We start from the raw sequence: 15,768 nt of genomic DNA, 5'->3' as shown, positions 1-15,768 counted from the left end.
GAGCAGACTTTCAGTTCTCAATGGGTAGGAAGCCTTGGTAAATATTAAGATTATTGACTCTGAGCTCAAATGAGTTGAATAAACAAAGTTCTGCCCAAGTTAGAACTGCTCTCTACTTTTTCTTTGGTATTTCAATTAATTGGTACCATTTTCTAGAAGTCAGATTTCCACCCAGATGTAGTCCCATTCTACCCTTCAGGGTCATCTAGTATCTAGACTGTTGCTGAAACAGGAAAACCAGCAGAAGGAGACTTTTAAGAGAACATCCTGATGCAGACTGCCAGCTGCCTACCTTACATCTAGCCTACCCTTTTTTCTTATTGAAAGGATCCTGCTTTCATTCAGGATGGAATGAAACCTTGCTTGAAAACTACATTTCCTTTCCTCCCTTACATTGGAGTTAATCGTGTGGCTTGGTTTTGCCCAAGAAGTAGAAGTTGCTGTTAATGTGTCCAAAAGAAGTCCCTAAAGGGGGAAGCCAATTCAGGAAGTATGCACCCTGACTGCATTAGGCCCTTCTAATTTTTCCTCCCTCAAGAATGAGGATTCAACAGCTAACCAAACGGTCACCTCCAAAATCTGAGAATGAGAATCACACTTGCAGGATGGCAGAAGGTCCTGGAACCCTGAGGAATTTGCTGAGTCATCATGTTGGCTCTGGGCTGTCTAGTGCAGAATTTGTTTTATATGAGAGGAAATATACCCTTTTCTGGTTTAAGCCTGTTACTTGTGGCTAAATACAGTTTCTAAATGAAATAAGTTTGGTTCCAAAGTTTATAATGCATAACATTAGGGAATTTGAAATCATGTCGTTTGAGAAAGGTTGAAGTAACTGGGAATTTGTGTCTGCAAAATGAAGGGTATGGAGAATGTAGAAAATATATTCAAATATATGAGCCACTGACATATGAAGAGACATAGAAGTCAAAGTAGGAAGGATGGGTGAAGGCAAAAGAAGCAGATTTTCAGCCAAACCTAAATGATCTTTCCAGTAACCAAAACTGGCTCCTCATGGATAGGGTTGCCATCACTGGAGAGGTTCAAGTATTACGATGAATGTCTGCTTCATGGAAATATGGTAGAGGAGATGAAAACACTGAATGAGACAGCTGGGAAGGGTGATGCTTACTTAAATTTCCACATCTAACCTAGAGAGTCTATGAATCTATGAGTTCCTAATACCCAATTTGCTTAAATACAAGAAATAATGACTGAACGCCTGTGAAGTAGGTTTTATTGCTTTGCTTTGTTTATTGTATTTACTCCACCTAAGATGTATGCCACTTGTAGGCCACTTCCAAAGTTAATTTTGGAGGTGTATTGTTTGTCAGAATTTTTACAGAGATTCACTTGCAGCTAGGACAATCTAAGCATTATTTATAAACACTTCTTACACCTTTACCACCTGCTGGGCACTGAGCTTCATGCTTTAAATTGACTATCTATAATTTACAACAACCCTATGAGAAATGTAGTATTATTACTTCCCCTGTTACAGGAGAAAAATAAGGCAAAAAGCTTAAATAATTTTTCAAGATCATATAGCTAAGAGTGATGCCAGAATGAAACTCAGCAATTAGACTTCAGAATCCCTTGATGAACATATTATACTCTATGCCTATTCCATATCTGGCTTCCAGAGGCATATCCACATAAGGATCATAATAAACTTGCAAATGAATTACAGGTAGTATAAAATCAACCCATAAACTATAAAGACAAATGCCCTATGTATTTGAATAGTTCTTTAGCAATACTTTCTTCTTTAACATTCAATGTCATTTTACCCTTATCTGTAAATATCACTCTGTGAAAAACAAATCTGGAATAATACACATTAAAATAGCATATGGAAGCTATGTAACCAAAAGTCATTATTTAGTCCTTGGATAAATTGGTGAAGAGTTATGAGGCCAGCCTTTCTCTACAAACAGCTACACTTATCTTTCTTTTTTTTATTTTTTTTATTTATTTATTTTTTCAACGTTTATTTATTTTTGGGACAGAGAGAGACAGAGCATGAACGGGGGAGGGGCAGAGAGAGAGGGAGACACAGAATCGGAAACAGGCTCCAGGCTCCGAGCCATCAGCCCAGAGCCTGACGCGGGGCTCGAACTCACGGACCGCGAGGATCGTGACCTGGCTGAAGTCGGACGCTTAACCGACTGCGCCACCCAGGCGCCCCTACACTTACCTTTCTAAGGCAGAGAAGCCCCAACAGGAATGCAAATCTTCTTCCACCAATAAGTGAATAGAGGCCCACAAATTAAAAAATCTCAAAAGTGTAAGCAGGCAATAATTTTTCACAATAAATCAAAAACAAAATTAAAAAGCCACATGTCAATTCCATACCTGAAGAGCAAAACATCTCTTTTGCAAACAATTCAGACTCTTACATTGCCAGTGTAAAAATATGAATTGTACAAGTTGGCACATTACAATTATTTCATTGTAGATCATTGTTAGGATTTACAATTTGTCCTTTAAAGGCTGAAATACTTGATTAATTACTTAAAAGAAAAAAGTCACTGATATTACAACTAAACAAACTAAACTTTAATTATTAAACACCTTTTTATTCTAACCCATTTCCATCTAGTTTTATTTTTAAGTCTTTTTTGAATGACATCCTATTTTTCCACTTGTTCTAATATATTCTGATTCTGTCTTATTACGATTCTTGTCTTGATTTGTAATGATAAACTCAGGATTGGAACTTTGAAATCACTGACTTCCAACATGGCCAAATATATGACACGTTTCATCTCCCTTTGGCACAAAAGCCTGGTGCATTCCACTTCTCTCACCATGGATACCATTCCATTTAGTTCAGCCTGAACCATGCTGACTACAGACGTTGAAAGCCCAATGAGCCGTTAAAATAGTTTTCCCTCTCCTTACACTCAATCAATGTGCACCAAGTGATCAAGTAGCTAAATGAAATATACTTCATTTAGAATAGGTCCAAAAGCTTCAGGAGCAAAGGGGGAGAGAAAGAGAGAAACACAGACTGAGAGAGAGATAAGATTTGTAGAAATAAAGGAGAAGACAAGAATGCATGGTAATCTCTATCATATTTAGCAGTTAAGTTTATGGTGTTAATGGCAGAGAGCAGAAAGCCAGGAGGAAGCCCTTCTCACTGACTTCAAAGATATATAGATAAATAATTTGCTTTGGTGATCTGTCTCCTGGAATGAGGTGTCCTGTCTGTTGTCACCAAGGGGCTACTGTGGGCTGAGCCTCTAAGCCAGGAATGTCGTTCCTCTTGGACTCAAACAGTTGCTCTGTGGCACTGAACTCCTTGCCCAGGAGAGTAACCAGAGAAGTGGTAGTTTTCTTTGGAGATTGGGCATTAGTCCTTCTTTGCTCCCATAAGATAACCCAGCAGGTGCTTTTCTTTGCTCTAATTATCAGCAAACAGAAAAGGGTTGAATTTTCCTAAGCTACCAACAAGCCAAGAGTTTGTGTGGCTATGACAGCTGCCAAGTGATTTTCTGGGGGCAAAAATAAAATAACAGGAAGGAGAGAAGTCAAGTCAGCCCAGGATCCAGCATTGCTGGTATCCTGAGAGGGAAGGAAAAATCAATGCTCTGACTGTTTGCTCCACATATATCAACTAGGCATTTTCTACCTTTCTCTTGACCATGAGCAGGTTAAAAATGAATATGTTGGCACATGTGAACAAATGCTCACTCCAGGTTTATGTTATAGACAATAACTCTTCAGTTAGTCATAACTAATCACTCCAACAACTCAGTCTTCTGAAACACAGTCATATACCAGTAAACAAAGTAAGCATGTAAACAAAACCTTCTGGGCAGCCAGAACATATGTCATGACATTCATCTCCCAAAGCTGGGACAGTTACCCCAGGAGAGACGGCCAAACCTTTGCCCAGAATCTGGCTCATTCTAAATAAGACCTGGTTCTAAAGTTTAGCTATTTCGTACTGCATCCTGCAAAGGTTAGCACCAGAAAAGCAAAGGGAGGTCCTGTCCAGGCAAGCGTACTGAGAGCAGTACTGAGGCAGCTTGCCCTCAAAGAGATGGAGTCAACGGTACCATACAAGCAAACCCAAATGAGAACAACAACACAAAATAAAAATTGCAGGAGGGAATGATCTACCTACTTCTTCTTCAACAGCTTCCTTAATACAGTGCACTACGCAGTAAAAAAAATCCTATTTTAATGACAATTCTGAATCATCAAGAAAAATACAAATGTTCAACACTTTGTTTCTGAAAGCAGTGGAGTTTTAATACTTTTTAAAATAAAGTTTTGGCACTTCTTAGATAAAGTTCCATTTTCTGGAACCTCCACTAATTACTGACATTATCATATGTCAACATCTATCTTTAAGGGATGTGGTCACTTTTCTTATGTGGCCAGCACACAGCCAAGCTGGAAAATGGGAAAGTGGATGAAAATGTCAAATTCAGATTACTACATGGTAAAGCTGGCCATTTTTGGAGGGTGGGGAGGACGGAGTCTTTAAAAAGGTAGATGTACCAAGAAGCTTGCCCCAAACAGGGGTCTCACTCTTCTAAAATACGCTAGTGCCTATTCTCTCACCACACACAACAGCAACCGTGCTGCTAGAGTGAGGAGGGAGGGTCTTTTCTTTTTCACAAAGGACTTAGATTTGTAGCTTGGAATCCTAGCTGGTCTTCAGATTATTTGTTAAGAAGGCAGATTTCCAGAATGCACTCTTGGACGTGCTAGTTTGAGATATTTGGCAAGGACCCTAGAGTCTGCATTTTTAAAACCTCAGCCAGGTTTAAAACCAATGATCTGGATGCTATGCTTTGGGAGACACTTAGAGTGCTTGGGCTTCTAGTTCAGCCACCTCCACCTAGAGGGATCTCTAATCGAAAGGGCAGTTGGTGCTGCCTCTTGAGATATGCTCATATTCCTGGCTCCCACTGTGGACACAGAGAGCTGAGTCTCCCATAGGAGCCTAGTAAGACTCCTAGCTAGCACCCTAAGGAGTTCAAAGAGATAAGACGGAACAAAGAACATAAAACTAGCCATAACTGGTTTTTCTATTATAAGGTGATGGATCTCCACTCACTATTACCACCAGAAAGTGTTTCAAAGGAAATAAAAAGGAAATTGGATACTTTACTATATCTAAACCAGTTATGAGAAAAATAAAGTTTTGTTCTTTAAGTTTTTTCAGGAAGCTGACACTGATGGTCAGACGTTCCAACTGTAATCACTTTCAAATCTTCTGCCACTCTGCTTAATAATAACACAAACTCACACTTAGGTACTGCTTAGCCTGTTTTGTCCCAAATAGTTTATTTGGGTATTCATACTCTCTGTCTGGCTTTGTTCTTTTCATCAGTTTAATTTTACACATAAATGCTATGGTCCCCTAACTGCACAGATTTTTTCAAATACGATCTCATGTAGACCAAGTCTTTAAAATAAAATGAATCATTAGTAATGAATTTGAATATACAAAACCATCCAGCATGGGTAGAATCAAAACCTGGTTATGCTTCTTTGGCAATTCAGCTTCCAGAGTGTCTACTCATTACCTTTATGGTTTTTTCCATTACATGAAAAGCAAACATTGATATCTCTGAGCACACAGAAAATTTCTTCTGCACAAACTAAGTAAGTTCTACTGGAAATGAGGCAATGTGTTTAACCTCTTCCCTTCTATTACTTCACAGAGATAGCATATAGTGTAAGAATAAGGGAGGGAAAGTATTTAATTGTACACTTCTCTGCACAATTCTTATTATGAGTGCTAGAAAAGATAAGGATAAAGATGCTATAGATTTGTCTAGAGATGCTACAAAAGTTTCAACACAATCATTAGGTTCTAGCTCCTTAGAGGTGGTGATTCTGGCTATTCATCTCTGGCACTATACAGTTATGCCCAAAACATTAACAACAGCATTGGTGTATTTGGGGCTGTATCCACTTTTTAGAAGTTTCCAGCCTTCTTTATCAAGTGACATTGTTTATATTCTTACTACATAGTAATACCCTAAATTAAGGGAACTAAAATTTTCTAGAACTTAGAAAGATCCCTAAACATAGCACAGTATGAATGTACATTAGATGACTAAGGTAGATTGGGATTAGGGGAAGAAGGAAAAATAAGAGTTTTCTGGAGTCAACCGAAATAAACTGTGAGCAATTATCTGCACAAAAATGAGAAATACTTATTATCCTTGCCCTTAACTAGTAGACATATTTCGGATGTAATCTAAATAATGTACAAAATTCTCCCTTCTACATGCTATTTTGTCATCCTTACTTCTTAAAACATACTCCCCAAAGCTATATTTATAATATAGCTTATTATATTATAAAATTATAAATATATAATTTATAAAAATTATAAATATATTTATAATACATTTATGGAGAACTTACCCACATAGTCACTCAATAAATACTTAATGAAAGAAGGATAAACACCACGTAAAAATTACAACCTCACATCCCAAGCACAGAAACAAAGAATTTCACACTTTAAGAAAACTAAAATCTCTCATTTCACAGAGTACAGATTTTGTAGTGAGCAGAACTGGGCTAAAATTCTTGTTAGCATCTAACAAACAAGTCTCAAACATTCAGCTCTGCCATCTATAAAATGTGGTTAACACTATTCGCAAACTTGCTGTAAAGACAAAAAATAATATCTGTAAATCCCTAAGCATAGTGTCTGACATATGATTTTCACAGTGTTGATAATGAGTTTTCTTTAAGAATACTACTGTGAGCAGAGTTACTGATTTCCATCATTTTACATGTTCCAACTTGTTCCTGTATCAGATAATTATCCTATGGCTTTATTACTTTCTTGGACATAATTTCTCAGAAAAATAAAGCACTATCTTCGGAATGAGTAAGATAATATACTCCAAAATACAAATAATTTAAAACATTTAGAATATTACTTAATTCCACTGTTTGGAACTTTACTGAAATCTTGTCTCTATCAATGAAGATTTTTGGATTGCAAGGAACAGAAAGTTAAAGTTAAGTCAAAATACATTTATTAGAAGGATACAGGGTAGCTCATAGAATTGAAGGAAATGCTTTATAATCACACACTGGAGGACAGAACTATGTCACTGTAGGGATCAAGGTAGAGAAACTAAGGGACCATGTCTATGGCAATGTGGGCAGTACAGCTGGAATCATGTTCCCATACTTTGAGTAAAGGGGCACCTTATTTGATAGCCACACCAAAACAGGGTAATTTAACCTGGAAAAAAATCAGAGTAATTTAACCAAAAACAAACAAACAAACCCAAAAACCCAAAAAGTTTAATCTTAGGGGCTGAGCAGACAAAATCCACAGATGTCCACTAAATTTGATAAAGCCATATGCTTGGCTCTGGAAGATGCATGTCTCTATTTCTAGTTGGCAAAATATTTTCTATTAGTGATAAGTGCCAACTAGCATTTAGGAAGTCCAAAAATAAAATGCCTATGCTCCAGAAATTGAAGCTATACTTTATGTTCTATTATATATGTGGACAGGAATATAGCAATACTTAAAATAAGTATATGATTGCACACTGATTCCAGTTATTAATAAAATAAAAAATCACATGTATTTAGCAAAAAAATACTTAAAAGAAAATTTAAACTTAGTCAAGTTTAACTTTTCCTGACTCCACTAAGTCTAGGAACCATAAAGAGAGGAAATTCTTCCTCCATTACTCCAGGATTAGTGAGATAAACATTCTCCCAATCTCTTGTTAAGCCCCTGGTAAAATAATTCCTTCATTGATTTACTCAAATAAACAAGATTTCCACTGCCAGAGAGAAAAAGACCTTTCATTATCCTAAGTACTTCAGTTTTCCAAAAACAATTCTGATGTCTGACCTGGAAAGGAAAAAAAGCAGTCGCTGCCGATAGATTATCATATTATAATGTGAGGTTCCTGTAGGAGGGTAGGAACCATATTTTATTGACCCTTATATCCGATGTTCCTAACACAGGGAGAGCACATTGAAGGAATGCAGACAAAATTTATTTTACAAATGAAAGAGTAAATATTTGAACCTATTTCAAGAGCATTTTTTCTGATCACAACCTGATTGTCATTGTTGCCATATGAAGTATCTAAAAATGTGAAGAAACCTCATACTTTTCATCATATAGAAAAATAATACAAAAGTCACATAAAAACAGTACCTCTTAAGCTCAAGATGGTATTCATTTTTTGTTCAGCCATTAGCTTTTATCTGTTTGTTTTTTATATGTCTGCTATGTTCAAGTAAACAGGTGGCTATTAAAGATCTAGATACGTAAATCAGAGCACAGGTGCCTTACACCTCCATTCTCAGATTTCCATTGAAAGGTTCAAGGGTTATAAAAGACAAACGAAAATCAGCTTCAGGTTAGAAACTGGGAAGATGTCATTCACAAAGTAGAAACTGAGAGGAGTTTCAGCCACAGATAAAGTAGATCAGATAAAAGTGGATAAGACGAGTCATTAAAGAATAACTAGCAAATTCTCCTGTGCACAGTCACTTACTTGGAGGGACAAGAACTGATGGCTGGGGGATCTAAAACAGCCCAGAGTGAACACAGCCCGTAGGCTTCAATTTGCGGAGGTGGAACATTGGCATTTGAAAGGAGTATTTCTTGATGTCCCTGAACTCTGACAGAGGCCATACCAAGCAGTAAGACTACAGCTGGGAAGGAAGAAGGGCACAGGTGCAGCTTATATAAAGCACAAGGCAAGTTGGCTAAGAAACAGGCAGTAAAGAAAGCTGGACCCAGAAATCTGACACCTGCACAGCACCTTCACCAAATATGGAGGGAAAAGTACACAGTCGACATTTCTCTGCCCAAGTACCCAGTGTCCACCTCATTTCTTTCTCCTCACAGGCTGTGGAAGTTGGCTTTGTGGACCAATAACAAAACTGATATCAAGCTGCAATCAAGGTTAAAAACAGAAATCTGGAGCCTAACCTACCAGTTTGTGAGCAGTACCAAACATGGGTAGTCAAATGTTCACACAAAAATGAGAAGCAGGGAGAAAAAGTACTGAAATAGAGTTATAAAAATATTCTATGGCATAATAAGTTGAAGGCAACATTCAAGATGAAAAAAAAAAGCAAGGACTATACCTACTATATAGGAAATAGAAGAAAATATTAGAAAATATGTGCTTCATGTCCCCAATAAAATTAAGAAAACATGAACTATAAAAGGTGAAATGAGGTTAGAGTACAAACTATATAGAGGTTTACTTGTGGAAAAGGCAGCAAAAAGAAAAGGGGGAGTGAAAGGGACCAAAAGATGCAATATCATAAACCCGAGAGTAGGCAATAAGGATAGAATCAACACTGCAGAAAATAAAATTAATGATGTGAAGAATAAAATTAAAAGGTTCTTTAAGAACGCAGAGAAAAAGGCCAGATTAAAAGATGAGAAAAAATGTTATTAATGGATGATAAAAAACAAAAATCCAATCTTACTATTATTTACACAGTATCAGAAAAAATTAGACAGAAGCAATAAGTAAAGAAATAATATAAGAAAATTGAAACATGTTAGAACACAAAAGATTCCCTAATATGGCAGATTCCCAAAAGAAGACCAACACCTCTTGAAATTTTAACATTTCAGGAGAAAGAATGAATGCTATGTGCATCCAGGCAGAGAAAAGCAAAGCTAGAAAACTTAAAATAGAAATTTAATACATTTCTAATATTATTTATTTAATAAATAAATTTCCATAAGCAGAGATGAGAGATTCAAATGTCACCCTCCTCATTAACTCCAGGGCTCAAAGGAACTCAAAATTCCCATTAAAAGACAACTTAAAAATAAATATCAATAGAAAATAAGTAAAGGAGAGTGATAGGCAATTTATAAAATAAAATTAAAATTAATAATAAAATAGCAACATACAGCACTTGTTTTGTGCCAGGTGCTGTTTAAATGGCTCAAACATATTACAAGTGTTCACATATATAAATGGCATTTACGTAACTAATTACTCAATAAGTTTATCAGAAACTGAACCTCACCAGTAGTTAAAAAAAAAATAGAAATTAAAGCAACAATAGGTTGTTTAAAAAATATATTATGCTATCAGATTGGCAATGATTACAACCATTAATTATAGCTATTGGTCCCAGAGCAAACATTCTCACTCATATACGTTGGTAGAAGAGTAAATGACACAACCAATCTGGCAGGAAGTTTGGCAAAACTTATCAAAACTTGATAAACTCATCTCCTTTGACCTCCCCTCCCCCCCCCATATAATTCTCTACCTGGAAACCTCTGCTGAAGAAATAATAAGATTGTTGCAAAAAAAGTTATGTACAATCATTTCCAATGCAGTATTTTTATAGGTTCCTGTCTTTATTCATTTCTCTGTTTTATTACATAGTATAAACATAGATATTAGGAAATATAGGAATAGATATATAAACATAGAATATAGGAAACAACATTAATATTTATCAATAGTAGATACTTTAAACAAATTATGGTATATCTAAATTGTGGGAAATTATACAGCTTTTAAAAATGATGACATAGGTTTGAATTTTATGACATTAAAATATTACCTGAAAGTGAAGAAATGTAAAACTGCATATATAGCACAATATCATTTTTAAAAATACATATGTTCAGAAGGAAAAAGAGAGCAGAGGAAAAAGAACAATCTAAAAGGATATACCTCAAAAGGTTAAAATTTGTTAAACCTGCTAGTCGGATTACAGATGGTTTTCATTCTCTTGTTTTTACTTTTCTGAAGATCATTTGAAAAAATAACATGGTATCTAATTTTTTTAATTATGTGAAATGCCTTAAGCTGCTATCAGCAATACCTAAGGTCTTATTATTAATAAAAAACAATTAAAATGAAAGAAATAGACATACAATTTCAACAAATTAGAGGGTGAAGCAAATCTAGAGAACAAAAAGAATTAATTGAAGGTAAAAATATATTTTAATACATTATAAAATGAAAGAAGAACAGAATTAAAAACAAATCTGTGAGCAAATTTTTTTTTGGATAAAAACAAGCTTTAGGAAAAATTAAAAATGTGTAAGAAAGGAGACAAATCAACATATATAGGAGATTTTTTCAGTTGTTAGAAATATTACATATAACTTTATGAAAATAAACTTAAAGTGTGAATACAAATACGTTTACAGAAAAAAAGAAAATATCTAAAATTGAATCAAGAAGATATAGACAAACTCATAAAGATCAATGATCACGAGAATTTAAAACTTTCTCAAAGATTATTTTTAGAATATGGTTCTAGACCCCTTTAGTTTTTATATACAGATTATAGAAAATTTGCAAGGAATTGACAATTTTCAAACTGTTAGTAATGGCTTTCACAGACTAGAAAAGAATGAAAAACTTCAGATACCATTTTAAGAAACGAATACATCTTATTTTGGACAAAATTAGAACACAGATATATCGTCTACGCCACCAAAAAAAAGCTCAAACTCACATTTGAAAAAAGGCTCATATATGTAAAATTCTAGCAGAGACAAACCAAGAATACTAATCTTAATAGGAAGGTTCTAAGGTGACTCATCATCTCAGAACCCTTCCTTTCAGGGCTATATTTCTCTCTCCCTGAAAAATGAGTCTCTTGAGGGCCACCTCAGCACATGATGCAGATATGTGAACTCCCATTGTGGGCAGACTTCAAGCAGTTTTAGTTTCTGTTGAACATGAACAAATTTTAATCTTTCTAGGGGCGAGAAACTTCTAGGGTAGTAACTTCACTGGCCAGAAGAATCTGGGTCTCAGTTTCTCTTTGAGAAATGCTTACACAACTACAATTCAAACACACTGGGGTGCCTGGGTGGCTCATTCTGTCAAGTGTCTGACTCTTGATTTTGGCTCAGGTCATGATCCTACGGAATGTGATCAAGCCCTGGGTCTGGTTCTGCACTGAATGTGGAGCCTGCTTAAGATTTTCTCCCTCCCCCTGTCTGTGCCTCTTCCCCACTCTCATGTTCTTTTTCTCTCTAAAACAAAAAACAAAAAACACACAACAACAACAACAACAGCAACACAATATATATATATATATATATATATATATATATATATATATATATATAACTAAAAACACAAAATTACACACCAAACAAAAACCAGGCCATAGAATTCAGAGGAAGAAGATACTACTTCTGATAGGAAGAATAAGGGAGCAGGAAAAGCAACATTTGACTTGGTTCTTCAAATGCAGTGTTTGGACATGTTTGCATCATCCCACATAGAGAAGAATGTAACAAAGACAGGCAAAGAAGAATAAGAACCCAGGTCCAGTCAGTCATGATCATAATAAATACATTGTCCAACTTAGGGTTGCCAGATAAGATACAGGCCACCAGTTAAATCTGAATTTTAGACAAACATAAAATTTTAGTATAAATTATGTCTAAAACACAGTATTTGGGAGAAACTGCCCCAGGACCGGAAGTGGAATATCAGAAAGTTCAAGAGGAATGTCTTTCACATGCTTTTTGGACATTCATGAAATATTTTGTTTTGACTAGCCTCCATTCCTTACCCCTCAACTCACAAACTCAGAGGGATACATTGGAAGTGCCCACCCAAACACACTTCAGATACAACTAACTCTGGGCTGAGAAAAGGAAAGGACTCCTAAAGGAGGCAGTCCTAGAGAAGCAAGTGTATGTAGTGAGCCCAACTATAGTCTCTGACCGGGCATGATGCACAGCAAGCTCTCAGAACTGGCAAGTGTATGCAGGTCCAGGCCAGGAAGTAAACTTCCAGACTCAAGGTGAAGAATCCGTGAGTTTGGCAAAGACAGCCACTTTTCTTTGGACACATCGCTGAATTGTGAGTTCTAAAAAGGAAATAGAGCTATTAAGGTATTTGGTATTTCCACAAAACTGTGTCCAAAGATGGCTGTGATAAATATTTCCTAAGAATAGGTAATTCTAAAAACAGCCACAATATAGCATAGCAGTTAAAAAGTTGAGACCTAAAGTCAGACAGAGCTGGGGGGTGTGAATCCCAACTCCATCCATTGTGGGTTAAATGAACTTGGGCAGAGTGCTTGTCATCTCTGCAGACTTAGTTTCCTTTCTGTAAAAGGAGGATAATAACAAGGTTATTAAATTAGATAATATATGTAAAGAGCCTAGCTCATAGTAGTTGCTCAATAAGAAGCAATTATAATATTCCATTGTTTTTGATGATATCAAAAGGCAAAAGAAATCACAAGAAGGAGAACTGTTGATCTTTCTAGAATTTCTTCATTCCATTGGAAGAAATCACGGATCTTGTGGTTTAAAATCAAGGCCCTCATAATTGAGGATAAATTCCAGCTTTCTCAGGTGGTCCAATCTCTAGAGTGCTAGGATTATTCCCAGGTTTCTGCTGCTGGAAAAAGAAACCAGAGTTACCCTCAGAGGAGTCACCAGGGAGGAATGGAAGAAATGAGCTCGAGTCCTTGAATAGCTTCAAAACAGAAGGATTTTCAGAGGCAGGGAATTTCTTAGATTCCAAAAAGATATTTGAGAACTATCTTCCCCCAGAGGGAAGAAACTAGGTCATGTGCTCTTAACCCAATGAGGTTTAGGGTCACAGTTTAGCTGGCCTTAATTAGCTCCAAAAAAAGCCCAGAACTCCTGGGATTAATCCAAAATCAAGCAAGCAGAACTTCTAGTGGGGAGATCCAAGCTCCAAATGTAAGTACTAGTTTCAGGAGAATGAATTCAAATCTAGGACAGCTTCTGAACAATTACCATTTAACTAGCATTTACATGTCCTTCCCACAATTCTTTTTTATAGAAAAGGCTCAGTTGCCACCAGAAAGTTAAGTTCTGTGAAGGGATGGACTGTGTTTGCCCTTTACTGCTGTATGTCCAAGGAATGGCAGAGTACCTGGTACATAGTTGGTGCTCAATAAATATTCACTGAAATAAATCATTTAAAACCACACAATGAGTTAGTAAAAGGACCTGGATGTTAACCCAGGCCTGACTCTAAAAATCACACTCACCTCTAAGTCATCCTACCAGCCAAGGCAGACGTAGGCCAGAATAGACCCCAAGGCAAACTCCTGTGCTGGCTGTCTCCCTACAAGCCCTCCTGGGGTCTACCAAACTGAACCAGGAGGGCTACTTGGAGGGGTACCCTTGGGAGAATGTATGAATCTTGAAATTCTGGCAGATATCACTAGTTGCCTCTCAACACCTATTTTTCCATCTTTCTCTTGCTAAAAGATCTATCCAGATCTTGATCTAGATAGGTGACAAAGTTTCCATTTTAAAATATTCACCTTCTAACAATACTTGGTATCTTAATTATGGTAATGATTTAATATTGTACACAACTGTATACTTTATATGCATGCAGTTTATTGTACATAAATTATAAACACACACACACAAACACAAAACACATACAGTCCCAGACTTCCTGTGATTCACTTCTGGCTAATGAGATGTAAGCCTAAGTCTACTAGATGGAACCTGCATCAAAGCCATTACATTACTGTTCAGTTGGAACAAACTTTTCACCTTTTGAGTTTTCCTTTTCTTTCTTCCTAGACAGGGAACAACCATCCTGAGAGAACAAGGACAAAAACCTCAAGCTAAGACTGGTGAAATAGGAAGCGAGAAGGAATCAGTTTTTGATGACTGTCTGGAGATGCTGAACCGCTTTGGTCTTCCCACCTCCTGATTTCGTGTTTTGTAGGCAAAATAAATCTCTATTTGATGACCTGACAGTGTATGGTTTTTTCATATGCTGCTTGCCATTACTCAATGACAATATTCCCAAGGAAAGCATAATGAAGATAACATTGCACCGTTACTCAAAAATCTTCAATTGCTGCAGAGTATAATCCAAACCCTCCCCAGTCTCATTTCCTACTTTTGTCTTCCATAAACATGCCCTTCCAGCTCCAACAGGCTCTTTGCCCTGCTCCAAACAAGTAATATATTTTAAGATTAATGTTGTTCTCTCAACCTGATATATCTTTCTTCCATAATCTTTTACAGATCCTGGAAGATTCAGAAAGTTGATACAGGCCAGAGTTAGCCAGTGTAAGACTTGGGAATAAAACTTATGTCTCCTGAATATAATTCAGACACTCTTGCCCTAAAGACCCATTTCTGGACTAGGAAGATCAAATGCTCTGCCAAGAGACATGATTTATTCTTGGCTTTTTTTTAATGTCAAAAGCTCTAACTTTATAGAAATGATTAATAAATTACATTTATTTGAAATATGTCAGAATGGAAAGGCTTATTTATAATAGCAATCATGAGAAAAACTAGAATTCTAAGAATGTATTTTCCTGTTCTACAGTGACTGATTACACATGAAGATATAGGGCTCCTGTTTTAAGTAGGCAATAGAACATATATGTGAATATGTTATGTTATCTCATAGTAGAAACTATAAAGGCTAAGCATTGTGTTCTCACATTCTGTGTGGTGGCCAAACCCCAAAGTTATTGACCAAAATGTTTAATTTCCAGAGCTACTTATTATGTAACTAGGAGAAAGTAATTAAACCTTCCAGTTCATCCATCTGTCAAATAGAAAGAATATTATATTTGCCATCTGTCCAGCTTTTAGGTATGACAAATATTGATGAGAGGATCTAAATTAAATATGAGGCTTTATGTCACCTCATTTAAGAGTTTATCAGTATTGAAAATTCTACAAATCAATTTTTATTGTTTTTGTTGTTTGAAATATTTCAAATATAACAAAAGCTAATTTTTTGCTACTCCTATCAGATGTTAATATTA

At 36.1% G+C, this 15,768-nt stretch overlaps 1 long non-coding RNA gene across 9 annotated transcripts in view; it reads right to left on the bottom strand.

Moving 5' to 3' along the window:
• Positions 1 to 15,768, bottom strand: part of LOC111561730 — a 414,779-nt gene that overhangs the window by 62,279 nt on the left and 336,732 nt on the right. The gene's annotated exons all lie outside the window — the stretch shown is intronic.

Source organism: Felis catus, chromosome A1, assembly GCF_018350175.1.
Source record: "Felis catus isolate Fca126 chromosome A1, F.catus_Fca126_mat1.0, whole genome shotgun sequence".
In the NCBI taxonomy this organism is placed as follows: Eukaryota; Metazoa; Chordata; class Mammalia; order Carnivora; family Felidae; genus Felis; species Felis catus.
This window is presented reverse-complemented; position numbering and strand designations above follow the sequence as displayed.